Source organism: Dendrobium catenatum, unplaced genomic scaffold, assembly GCF_001605985.2.
Source record: "Dendrobium catenatum unplaced genomic scaffold, ASM160598v2 fragScaff_scaffold_575, whole genome shotgun sequence".
In the NCBI taxonomy this organism is placed as follows: Eukaryota; Viridiplantae; Streptophyta; class Magnoliopsida; order Asparagales; family Orchidaceae; genus Dendrobium; species Dendrobium catenatum.
Window position 1 is genome coordinate 195088 of NW_021319037.1, and position 13299 is coordinate 208386.

At 31.4% G+C, this 13299-nt stretch overlaps 1 non-coding gene across 1 annotated transcript; it reads left to right on the forward strand.

Moving 5' to 3' along the window:
• The first annotated feature begins 12922 nt into the window (after window positions 1-12922).
• Window positions 12923-13029, forward strand: LOC114579624. Its single transcript, XR_003700708.1, has one exon. It is a non-coding gene; the product is annotated as a small nucleolar RNA R71 (small nucleolar RNA).
• The last annotated feature ends 270 nt before the right edge of the window (window positions 13030-13299 follow it).

The window sequence follows — 13299 nt, forward strand, 5'->3', positions numbered from 1 at the left end:
GCAAGGCCCCGTGGTTTTTCCCATTTTTGAGTTTTCCACGTAAAAACTCTTGGTGTTCACTCCTTCTTTCTGTTTGTGTGTTAAATTACGTGCAACGCTCGGACGCGAATTTACAAACTCTACCGCCGCGTATTTTCTAACACCGCAACTATATATATTATTATTATATATATAAATTATATATATATATATATATATATATATATATATATATATATATATATTATTATATATATATATAATTTGAGAGTCAAAATCAGATCATCGTGACAGCCTTAAGCGTTGGCCCGGATAAATGGTGTGGATTGCCTGCTAAGTTGACCTGGGTTTACTCGCTGCGAAGTGGAGGGGTTCCTCGGCACAAAAAAAAAAAAAAAAAAAAAAAAAAGATCATTTTTAAGTTGATAGGCCTGACTCAAAATTAGGGCTGACATATCAAATTGATTTTTTGAATTAGGTCATTGATTTCAAAAGACGATTCTACCCTATGAGAAAGTCTGAGCTAAGGATAATCATGATCGGATATTCTACCGTTCTTTGGATTATTGATGTTGTTAACTCATTAACTCACAAGTTTTTAAAATCAATCACATGGAATACTACATCATCTTCATGCCTTGATAAAAAAAAATTAAATTAATTTTTTTTTTGGTTCTTGGTTCCCTCCTTTTTGAGATGTCAAAAGGGGGAGTAGTTTTAGGATGTGTCTTTCACTACACTGCTATTTTTTTAATTTTTTCATAGTGTTTTACCATTATCAAAAAGGGAGAGATTATTGCAAATTTTGGTTCATGAACTATGTTTTGATGATTGGCAAACACTCTTACCTAACTTGGACTGTCTTTTACTACTTACTTTTCAGGAATCAAAGATCAGACTTAAAAACGGAGCCAGCTCAAGATGGGGTAGATTAGGGTTGAGTCAGTCTGTAATTTTATTTTTCCCCTCTTGAGTCAATTGTAATCTTTGGTGTAACTAATGCTAAGTAACCCTACACACACACTTGAGAAACTTAGAATTTCTATTTTTACTCAAATCAGTCAGGGCGATATTTTACATCGTCCTGGACGATCGGGCTTAAAACAGAAAATCTAATAAGGGGTTCTTAATTAAGGCAGCCATCATTTGCCAATCGGTCTGGACGATACGTGTATCAGCCAGGACGATAAGCTCAAAATAGAAAGAAATTGCCACCATAAAAAATTAATGTATTCTATAATTTTTGGTAATCGGCCAGGACAATCTTGGATCGGCCTGGACGATATTCATAATTATGCCTTAATTAATTAGACAAATCAAGGAAGTAATTAAGGATGATTGATACAATCATATCATCCTGGACGATCGCAAGATCGGCCAAGTTGATTTCTTCAAAAACCTTAGTTACCTCTGGATGATAAATATCGGCTAACACAAATTCAGGGCGATGTGTTAGACGATCGAGATCAGACAGCTTGAATTCAGGGAGATGCTCTGGATGATTTTCCTCTAATTTGAACTGATCGGCCTGGACGATCGTGAGATTTTCTGGGATGATCAAGCTAATTTTCAATCGTCCAGTTTGCATTCAGGGCGATGCTCTGGGCGATCTCATGGAATTTGTACTTATTGGCCAGGACGATTTCCATATTGTCCGGGATGATATAGTCGGCAACTTGCAATTAATGAGCTCCTTTGAAGCTCTTCTATTTAAGAGCTCTTGTTCAACATTTTTGAATAATCTTTTGCTGCTGTCTTGACCTGAGAAGACCTTGAGGGGAGAGAGAGAGAGAGAGGATCTTGTGAGGGGGAGCTTGTGAGTGGATTCACAAGGGTTGCTTCAAGGATCGCTCTGCTTCTTCTTCGTCTAGAGTTTCTCGTTCGTGGAGGGTCGGTAGAGGTAAGGATTCAGCATCTGATTGTGGTTCTCTGCCAGCTTCAGGAGGAAGCAAAAGGAGATAGGTTCTCTGCCTTGCCGGGGTGGCAAAAAGAGGTTTTTTGTAAAGGCTTCTCCTCCAAGCTGTGGGGGATAAAGGAGAGTCACGAGTGTAGTGCAATACTCAGAGGGCGCCTCCGGGGAGTGGACGTAGGTCGAGTTGACGTCCCACTATAAATTTCTGTGTTCTTATTTCTTGCTTTCACACTTTAATTTCCGCACTTATTTTTGTGGTGTGATTTTGGTTTATGTGATTTTTACTTCTTTGTGAAAAGAATTTTTAAAATACCAATTCACCCCTCCTCTTGGTTAGCTTGGGCCAGTTCTATAGGGATTAACATCCCTAACGAACTTTCAAAAAGTTGATTGGCACTTGGAAAATTGGCCGGTCAAAGATCTTTACTTCCTTAATGATTTTAATAATGTCATTTTTCATCATGTTAATAGAGAGTGTAATAAAGTAGCTGATTATTGTGCTACTTTGGCTTTAGATTGTACTTTCACTTTTGATAGTTTTTCTTATGGTAGCATTCCATATTCCTTGATTGATTTAATCAGAGAAGAGATGTTACCACTTTAGTTTGTACCTAGACTTATTTCTTTTTTTAATACATTACTTTTGCACGGCTTAAAAAAAAAGGAAAACAAAAAAATAATAGAGATGAAACAACTAAAAAATCAATAAAAAGAGAACGACAATAATCAACAGAGTAGTAAATAAGCAATCAAGAATTTATTAAGCAGCAAGTTTAAGAAATTATGAGCTGCGAGCCTCCATTATCCAAGTATCATATGCTCTCACAAGGTCTTTGGTGAGAGTATACCTACAAAAATCATCAACAGTTAGATTTAGGAACCCAAACCGGTTTGGATCCCTTCTTATGAAAAGAAGAATGCAGTGCATTTGTGTATACTATGAATCTTGCAATTTTGGTCTCCATACCCAATGTGTACTATAGTGAATGGTGCAAGTGTGTGCAATGTCTCTTATCATGCCACATGAAAAACATCTAACTCTAGGAAAAGGATTTACTAATCTGTTTGGGTTATAATGCATTTTCTTAGGTTTTGGCTTTAGATCAAGTGTTAATGTATTCCAATTTCTCTCAAGTGTATTCAATTTAGCTTTAAACCTCAAGTTAGCACTTTCTAAAGCTGCATTATCAATTCTCAAATTATGCTTCCTATGCTCAGATTTATCAATGTATGTCTTAAAATTAGATTCAAGTGAGGTGTATGATGCTTTCAATGAATTATGCTCAATAACCAACTCATAGTGCTTTTTATTCAATTCATTGAACTCATCAAGTAAAGGCATGTGATTTCTATCAATTATAGAATGATCTTTAAGAAATATTTCATGCACTTTTTGTAAATTCAAAAACTCTAATTTTAAGCTAGTATGCTTTTTCTTAAATTTCTTATATGATGCATAAATTCTCTCACAAATTTTAACTAATTAATCATAGGTTAGTTCACATACCTCTTCTTGATCAGATTGTTCAAGTTGATTATCGGCCATTAAACACAAATTTGTGGTTTCCTCCTCTACTTCAATCTTAGAGGAGTCAGAAGCAGAATCCGCGTAGAACGCCTTTTGGTACTTCATCTTGTCTTTCTCGTATTTAGGTTTCTCCTCACCCTTCTCCTTGCTTGGGTGCTCCTTAAGTGTAGGACAATCAACTTTAACATGTCCAGACTTCATACATTCAAAGCAAATAACATCAGAAGAAATTTTATAATTTTTGCTATCCTTACCTCTTTTCCACCTGTAATGGTCTTTTTGCTTCTTCCTTAGAAAGTTTTTGAATTGCCTTGTGATGAAGGCAACATCATCATTTTTAAATCCAGATGAATTAGTGTCCGTGTTGTTAGCTTTAAGTGCCATAGTTTTCTCCTTCTTTTTCTCACATACATCATAATTTCTTTGATTCATCCCTTGCTCATAAGCAATGCGTGATATAAGTAAGTTATCAATTGATTAAGTATTCAAATCCTTAGATTCAGTAATTGCAGTGATCTTAGCATCAAAAGATAAAGACAAGCACCTTAAAATTTTATTGACCCTTTCATAATTCGTTAGCTCTCTTCCTAAAGCATGCAATGAGGTGACAATTTCAGTAAACCTTGTATACATGTCAGAAATTGATTCAGAAGGCTTCATACAAAAAAGTTCGTAGTCATGCAAAAGAATATTCAATTAAGATTATTTAACTTCATTGGTTCCTTCATAAGTTACACATAATCTATCCCAAATTTCTTTACCAATAGCACAAGTTAAAACATGCATATAATCTACAGATTTCAAAGCATAAAAAAAATAGTTCTAGCATTTCGCATTTAAGTTGTGCTAAATTTCTTTCATCAAAAGTCCATTAAGTAAAAGGAATTTCAATTTTAATGTCATTATGTTTATGAGGCGGTGGTGTATAACCTTCTTTAACAAGCATCCACATACGATAATCAAGCGATTATAAAAACGTAGACATGCGAGTTTTCTAAAAATCAAAAGGAATATTATCAAATAAAGGTGGACGTGTAATAGAATATCCTTACATTATATTATGATTACCAAAGTTAGCCATAAATCAAAATTTAAAAAGTTTTCAAACTTAATTTTATGAATCCCACTCTAATACTACTTAAAAGTGCACTGATGGCACTTGAAAGTTTGTTAGGGATGTTAAGCCCTTATGAACTAGTCCCAAGGCTAACCAAGAGGGGAGGGGGGATTGGTATTTTAATAATCTTTTTATCAAAATATGATCTTAAAATAAAAACTAAGATTCATTATAGAAATTAAAGTGGAGAAAATAAATGCAAAAGCAGTAATAAAGAACACAAAGATTTATAGTTGTTTGGTCAATACAACCTACGTCCACTCCCCAAAGGCTCCCTCCAAGTATTGCACTAAACTTAGTGTATCTCCTTTTGCCCCCACATCAAGGAGAAGAAGCCTATACAAATATCCTTTCCACTAAACCAGGTGAGGCAGAGAACCTAACTCCTTTTACTTCCTCTAGAAGCAGGCAGAGAACCCAAGTCCTTTTGCCTCATTCTGAAGAAGGAAGAGAACTCAACTCCTTTTACTTCCTCCTGAAGCAGGTAGAGAACCCAACTCCTTTTGTTCCTACTGAAGTAGGCAGAGAACCTTGATCAGATGCTAAAGTTTACCTCTCTAGAACCCCCAATGAACTAAGGATGATGACTAGAGAAGATGATGATGAATTCTTGTTTGGAGCAACATTTGTGAACTCCCTCATAAACTCCCCCTCATAAGATCCTCTCTCTCTCTCCCCCTTACTCTCCCTCTCCTCTTGGCTCTCTCAGGTCAAAGCAGAAGCAAAAGATTAGCTAAATGGTAGAACAAGAGCTCTTAAATAGAAGAACTTCAGAATAGCTCTTATTTTATATAAACCGACGTTATCATCTAGGACGATCAGCATAAATTTTGCTCAATCAGCCTGGTTGGTTTCAGATGATCAGAATATTTTTAGTCATATCGTCCAGGCTGATATAATATCATCATGGACGATTAGTATAAATATGAGAAAAATCATCCTGAATAGAAGCTGGCCAATGTCAATCATCCAAGATATCATCCAGGATGATCCTGCGATCATCCCAGATGATGTGATTAAGTAATTAAACCTTATTTATTTTTCTTAATTAGCAGATTAATTTAAGCATAATTGAGCTGCATCATCCAGGCCGATGTCCTGGACGATGTCCAAAAATAAAGAATACCTAAATTGATCTGGCGATTGATTCTTTCTTATTTGAGCCTATCATCCCGGCTGATAGGAATATCATCTAAGACGATGTGCTTAATGATGGGTGCCTTAACCAGGATGCCCTAATTAGGGTTTCTATTTTTAGCAGATCATCCAGGATGATTTTATGATTGTCCCAGACGATGTGATAAAAAAAAGAGAACTCTAATCAATAGACAAAAAAAATTTCCAATGTGTGTGTGTAAGGTTACTTAACATCAGGAACCACACCATTTATAATAGACTCAAGAAAGGAAAAATTACAAACTGACTTAGACCTAATGTACCCAATCTTGAGCTGGCTTGAGTTGCACTCCATCTTGTTGACCTGAAAAGTTAGTAGGCAAGACAGTCGTAGAAAATCATGAATGTTTGCTATCATCAAAATTCTAATCCATGAAATTATATTTGCAACATCTCTTTTATATTGATGCTATTCAAAGCATATGCATCACTGACCGCTCAGTGAAGTGTAAAGATATAAATGATATATTAAACTCTTCCAACCTCAATACCACTCTAAACTCTCATAGTTTGTCACCCTATAAAATCTTAAAAGTGCAAGTAAAGTATGTACGATTAAAAAATCTTCATGACAATTCATTTCTATAAATTTGATACATGACAATAACTATGCCTATACTTGTATCATACTAATCTAACATACATAGTTGTGCATACTTTTCTATTCCTTGGATCCACATTACAATTAATTTTAACTACACATATGGCCACTATGTGTAATAATGAAAAATGGTATATTGAAAATATCATGAAACTATTGATGAAGAGAACTCATTAGTACTCCATATTTTATTTACACCATTAATTAAAAACTATATAATTTAGCCAAATAAAGAACAAGTGAAGCATATTCATTTTTATTAATTGTATAAAAGAAAGAAAGTATATAACAAAAATATATCACTGAATAATTCAATGATATCTTTTACAGTCCTTGAACTTACAGAGTTTCTCTCATAAACACAAGTCAAGTACTCTAATGGAATGTATCTAGCACTTCTCTGAATTCCCTTAGCTATCACTCATAAGGAAAAATTAGAGAAACACTATGAAGAATTAAATTATACAAGTCACTAAACTTTTCAACTAACATTACAAACAAACTATTAATTAAAAAAAAAAATAAAAAATTTATTCTGTCGTCGAGGAGCTCCAGACACTTGCTCATATGGGCTCGCTATTTCATGGATGGACGTGTTGCTTCATTGGAAGATTGTGGCCTGAATAGTTATAATTGTAGTGTCACAACACCGCTGATGTCCATGTGGCACTCACTTGACTAAGCGGCATTAGAATTTGGCACTGTGTAGATAGAGACTAGGCTTCGCAGTGCTAACTCCTTTGACGCTATGGTACTGGGATAATTAGATGGGCTTTGTGGCACTAACTTCTCCAACTTTGTAGCACTCTTAAACATAGATTGGGTGTTGCCATGCCCACATTTGGATGCTCTTATGGTGTCAATGATATTATCATGTCAATATTTTGTCTGATGCCACGACGTTGTACCATACTTAAAACTTTTGCCCATTTCTTTTATTTTTTTGCACAAACACAACTAAAATAATGCATTTTTACTGATAAATTAACACATAAAAGATAATATTATTTACACTTATCAAATGCTCCATAGTTTAAACTCTTAATTGTTCTCCAAAATAATAAATGTTTTTAATTCTGATTAAGTGATTAACCAAAATAAAAGCTGATAATATAAAATTACTAAAATATAGGATAATACATCCCAATTTAGAATTAAGAGAAATGAATCAATGTTATACTTCTAGTTTGGAAAAATACTAAAAGTTAAACTTAATCAAATATTCTTATATTTACCTAATTTGAAACTATAGTTATAGATTTAATCTATAACTTTTGAATGTTGAAGTGAATAATGTAGTTTTAATAATTGGATATCATTGTAGTTAAAATTAAACTTTTATTAGTTCACCATCCCTTGCATTAGCTCTCTCATCTTATCCTTTATAGTTTTTGTATAACATTGCATTTCAAATCTTAAGCTTTCACTTCTACCAATTTTTAAATGTACTCAAGTTACTTATTTTAATATCTTTCATTTTTTATTCTTTTTAAGAACTACTTATCATTCTTTTTTTAAATAGAGTACATAATTAATGATTTTTGAATATTAGTTTTTTCTTAGAATTCTCATGTAGTCCTAATAATTTTATTGTATGAACTTGATGAGATTACTAATTCCATCTTCAAGTTAACTATCATTTCAAATTTTAATTTACTCATGTCTAATTTTTAGTACTAATTATTTATCTTATAATTTTTAAAAGTTAAATTCATAAGGTATAGCTTATAATTTTAAAGTAGGATAGTAGCTCAAAAGGTTGAATGAGTTAAGTATTAATTTTTTCAACCTATGAAGTATAAACAAAGTTCATTTAAACTAAGATATAAGGTTTTATTATTATCCTAATTTTTCATATATATATTTTTTATTTTTATAAAGGTTAATTAAATAATCAGAATATAATAGTAATGGGAGGATAATTATAATTTAAGCATGAAGAGAATTTGCTAATATGTAAACAAACACAAAAATAACTACTAATAAATACATGACTTCATATGAATGATAAAGAGCACATAAAACAAGTGTTGAAAACAAAATATGACATAATATTTATGACATGATTGATTCTATCATCACATATACATGGGCTGCACATATAAGAGCTAAGTTTTAAGTTTTTAGCTAGACTATACCAATCATTACTTTTCAAAATTAACCAATTAATTTATTTCTTATAGTTGATCAATGTCTCCTCCTTAGTAAGGTTTCAATCTTTGACCATTTACTTTAAAGATATGCAAGCTTTTCTTGTCTTATATTTCCATAGTCCCATTGAGAAGTATTTTTATGATAGTGAATGACCCTGACCACCCAAATTTTAATTTTCCTTGGAATAGCTTAAGTCTAGAATTAAAATGTAAAACGTACTGACTAGGAGTGAATTCCTTCTTTACAAGTTTTTTATCATGCTTTTTTTTAAAACTCTTTCCTTTTATATTTTTTGAATTTTCATAAGCTTCATTTCTAATTTTTTCTAATTCACTCAATTGTAGCAATCTTTTTTCTTTGACCCTCCTAAGATTTGAATTCAATTGTTTGACTGACCAAAATGCCTTATGTTCTAATTCCACAGGAAGATGACAAGCTTTACCAAAAAACTAATTCATAAGGAGTCATATTTATTGGAGTTTTGAATGCTGTTCTATAGGCCCATAATGCATCATCTAATTTAATTGCCCAATCTTTCATATTAGAACTAACTGTTTTTTCCAATATCCTCTTAATTTTCCTATTGCTTATTTTAGCTTACCCACTGGTTTGGAGATGGTAAGTAATAGCTATTATATAGAAAATCTCAAAATTCTTAATGATAGTTTCTATTATTTTATTACAAAAATGTCTTTCTCCATTATTGATTAAAACTCTTGGCATTCCAAATCTTAAAAATATATTATTCTTTAAGAAATTAATCACAATTGGAGCATCAGCTTTAGAAGTTGCCACACATTTAATCCATTTAGAAACATAATCCACCAAAATAAGAATTTTATTGGTTTCATGCGATGACACAAAATGTCCAGTAAAAGAAAATCCCCAAACATCTTTTTTTATTTCCAAAATATAATTCATTGGTATTTCATTTCTTTTAGTTATACTACCTTCCCTTTGACACTGATCATATTTTTTTTACATATTCCTTCACATCCTTGAAAAGGGTAGGCCAATAAAATCCATCTTAAGAATTTTAGAAGCAATTCTAAATCCATCAAAATGTCTTCCATAGTTAGAATCATAACACTCACTAATAATGATTTTTTTCTCCCTCATCAAGAACACATCTTCTTATGATTTGAATATTGACAGATTTAAATAAATTGGGTTCATCCCAAAAGTAAGATTTAGTATTATGCACAAACTTCCATTTTTTAGATGTAGATAATTCATAAGGAAGTATTCCACTTACAATGAAACTTATGATATCAACATGCCATTAAGATTTATTCAATTGGAGAGAAAAAAATTATTTATCAGGGAATTTTTCAACAATTTAAATGTCAACTAATGCATATTGTTCAAGTCTAGATAGATGATCAATAATTTGATTTCATTACGCTTTCTATAAAAAATTTTCATCAAATTCTTGTAATAATTAAATCCACCTAACCAGTCTTGGTTTGGTGTCTTTCTTTGTCATAAGATATTTAAAAAAAAACTTGATCAATGTAAACAATAACCTTGGTCCCATTCAAACAAGATTTAAACTTGTTAAAAGAAAGAATAACAGCTAACAATTATTTTTTAGTGGTTGTATAATTAGATTGTGCAAAATTCAAAGTTTTACTAGCATAAAAAATAACATGGAATTTGTTATTTCTCCTTTTCCCCAGAATTGCACCAACAACAACATCACTGACATCACACATCACTAAAAAAGATAAAGACTTATCAGGAGAGATAATAATAGGAGAAATAGTCAAATGAATATTTAGAGAACTTAAAGCTTTATGACATGCAAATTCAATTATAAAAGGGACTTTTTTCTCTATCAAATGGAATAAAGGCTTAGAAATTTTAGAGAAATGTTTTATAAATCTTCTATTAAAACCAACTTGTCCTAAGAAGCTTCTAATCCCCTTAACAAAGTTGGGTGGAGGAAGTTTTTCATTCAACTAAATTTTTGCAATGTCAACATCTAATCCTTTTATAGATATCTTATGCCCTAAGACAATGCCTTCAGTTACCATAAATTGACATTTTTCCCAATCTAGTACTAAATTTTATTTCAACACATATTCTTAAAATAGCAGTTAAGTGTTCTTGACATAAAACTAAATGTAGTGCTAAAGACAAAAATCCTTTTTGAAACTTTCAATACCCTACTCAATTAAGTTTGAAAAAATAGACATCATGCATCTTTGAAAGTAACAGGAGCATTACATAAATAGAAATGCATTATCCTAACATAAAAAGTTTTGTAGAACTGGTGAAAGTAGTCTTATCTTATCCTTAGGTGCAATAGGTATTTGATGATAACCAGAATATCGATTCATCTTGAAAGCAAAAAAGTTGATGCTCTACAAACTTATCGAGAATTTTATCAAGAAATGGTAAAAGAAAATAATCTTTTCTATTTGCTTTATTTAGTTTCCTATAGTCAATACAAGTCCTCCAACCTATGATGGTTTTAGTGGGTATTAATTCATTATGTTCATTGGATATAACATTCAATCATCCCTTTTTAGGAATAAAATGAATGGGCTAACCTAGGAAATATAAAAAATTGGGTAGATAATCCCATCATCTAAACATTTAAGAATATCTTTTTTAACAATATATTTCATATAAGGATTAAGTCTGCTTTGAGAATTAGCTTTAGGTACAGAATTTGCTTCCATTAAGATTCTATTCATATAAATAAAAGGATTAATTCCTTTAATGTCAGTAATTGTCCACCCAAAAGCTTTTTATATTTACTTAAAACCTTAATCAATTCAATCTATTGATTTTGGTCTAAATTTACAAAAAGGATTATAGGAAGAGTGAAATTTTTGCTCAAATATGCATACTTAAGATGACAACATAAAACTTTAAGTTTTAAAGTTGGGGCCTCTTTAATAGATGGTTTTAGAGTTTTATCTAAGGATGAAGTTGTCAACAATTCAAAATGTCCTTTATTTTGACTTTATTTTATTAATTTTATTTCAATGGGCCTATTAGATGCATTTTATTTTAACACGTCTTCTTTTTCCTCAATCACTTCTCCTTGCAACAATTTTTCTTTGGGATCTTCTAAGAATACATCCTCTGAATCCTCCCTAAATCAATTTTCTTTTTTTTCTTGAGAGAATTTTATAGATTTTAATATATCAGTTGTCACCTCTTTGTCTTGAATTCTCATAATTAATTCTCCCTTTTAAGCATCAATCATAGCTGTCCTTGTTGCTAAGAAAAGTCTTCCTAAATTGAGAGGTATTTTCCTATCTTCTTCCATGTCTAAAATAATAAAATCAATAGAAGAAATAAACTTATCAACCTTAATCAGAACATCCTTTATTTCTCCTTTTAGATAAATAAAAGACCAATCATCTAATTGAAGAGTAATAAAAGTAGATAGAAGCTTTCTTATCTCTAACATCTTAAAGATGGATAAATGCATGAGGTTAATACTAGATCCTAAGTCACATAAAGCTCTCCCACAAAATTTACCTCCAATAGTTAAAGGAATGGTAAAACTCCCAAGATCCTTAAGTTTTTTTTAGGAATTTTGTTTTGTATAATGACAGTACATTCTTCTGTTAGTGCCACTATTTCATAATAAAAAATCTTCCTTTTCTTACCCAAATTATTCTTGATAAATATAGCATAAGTGGGCATTTGATTTAAATCTTTAGAGAAGGAGATATTAATGGTTAATTTTTTAAACACTTATAAGAACTTTGAGAATTGTTTGTTAAGATTCTTTTTAATCAACCTCTCCGGGAAAGGGTATAGATGTCTCTTAATAACTTTTTAATAAACTTTTTTAGGTTCTTTAATTGGTTCAATTTGTTTATAAGGGGCCTTTTTTTTCTTGCTATTCCTCTCTATAATCCTTATCTTGGGGTTGGTGTTTCTCTTTATAAGGTTCTCTTAACCCTTTCCCACTTCTAGGTTGGATATTATTTCATAGTTATACAAAGTTTTGATAATGAATTAACCTAGCCAATTTCCCTATTTGATCTTCAAATTTTTTAGAGCATTAAACCGATTATTCATTTGCATTTCTAATTGGAGAACAATATTTTCCAAGGATTCATTCCTATTCGTTTAATGATATATTTATTCAAATTCTTTGGGACAGCGCTGCAGCTCTGCATATCTTAGCACAGTGGCCTTATATCTCATAATATCATTAGTAACCTTCAATTCCTCCAACTTCTTAGAAATAGTAGCACTTGAGTAGTCAAAATAGATAAAGAATCATTTTCATAAACTCTAGCCACTCTCTTAGGATTCACCCTATCAGTAGACCACTAAAAATTATTTGTTTCCATTTCTTCAATTAATTCATAAGCATCTTTAAAAAACTTTGACATAGAAGAATCTCTAGTTCCAGCTTTAATTATGGATCTAAGGGATCCTACCAATCCATTATAAAAAGTTTGAATTATCAACCATTTAGGTAAGGCTTGATGAGAACACTTCCTAAGTATCTCCTTGAATCTCTCCCAACTCTCATAAATAGATTCTCCTTCTAATTAAGTAAAAGAAGTATTTTCATTTCTAAGCTTGGTAGTTTTAGAAGGTGGAAAATGCCTTCCTAAAAATTTATGGACTAGTTCATTCCATGTGGTAATAGAGCCCATGGGTAAAGAAATTTAACCACATTTTTTATTTTTCTCTTAGAGAAAATGGGAATAATCTAAGTCTAACGACATCATCACTAATACTATTATACTTAAATATTGTACAAATTTTAATGAAAATTGTTAAATGTAGGTTAGGGTCTTCAATAGGAGTTCTCCCAAATTGAGAATTTTATACCATCTAAATGATTATAG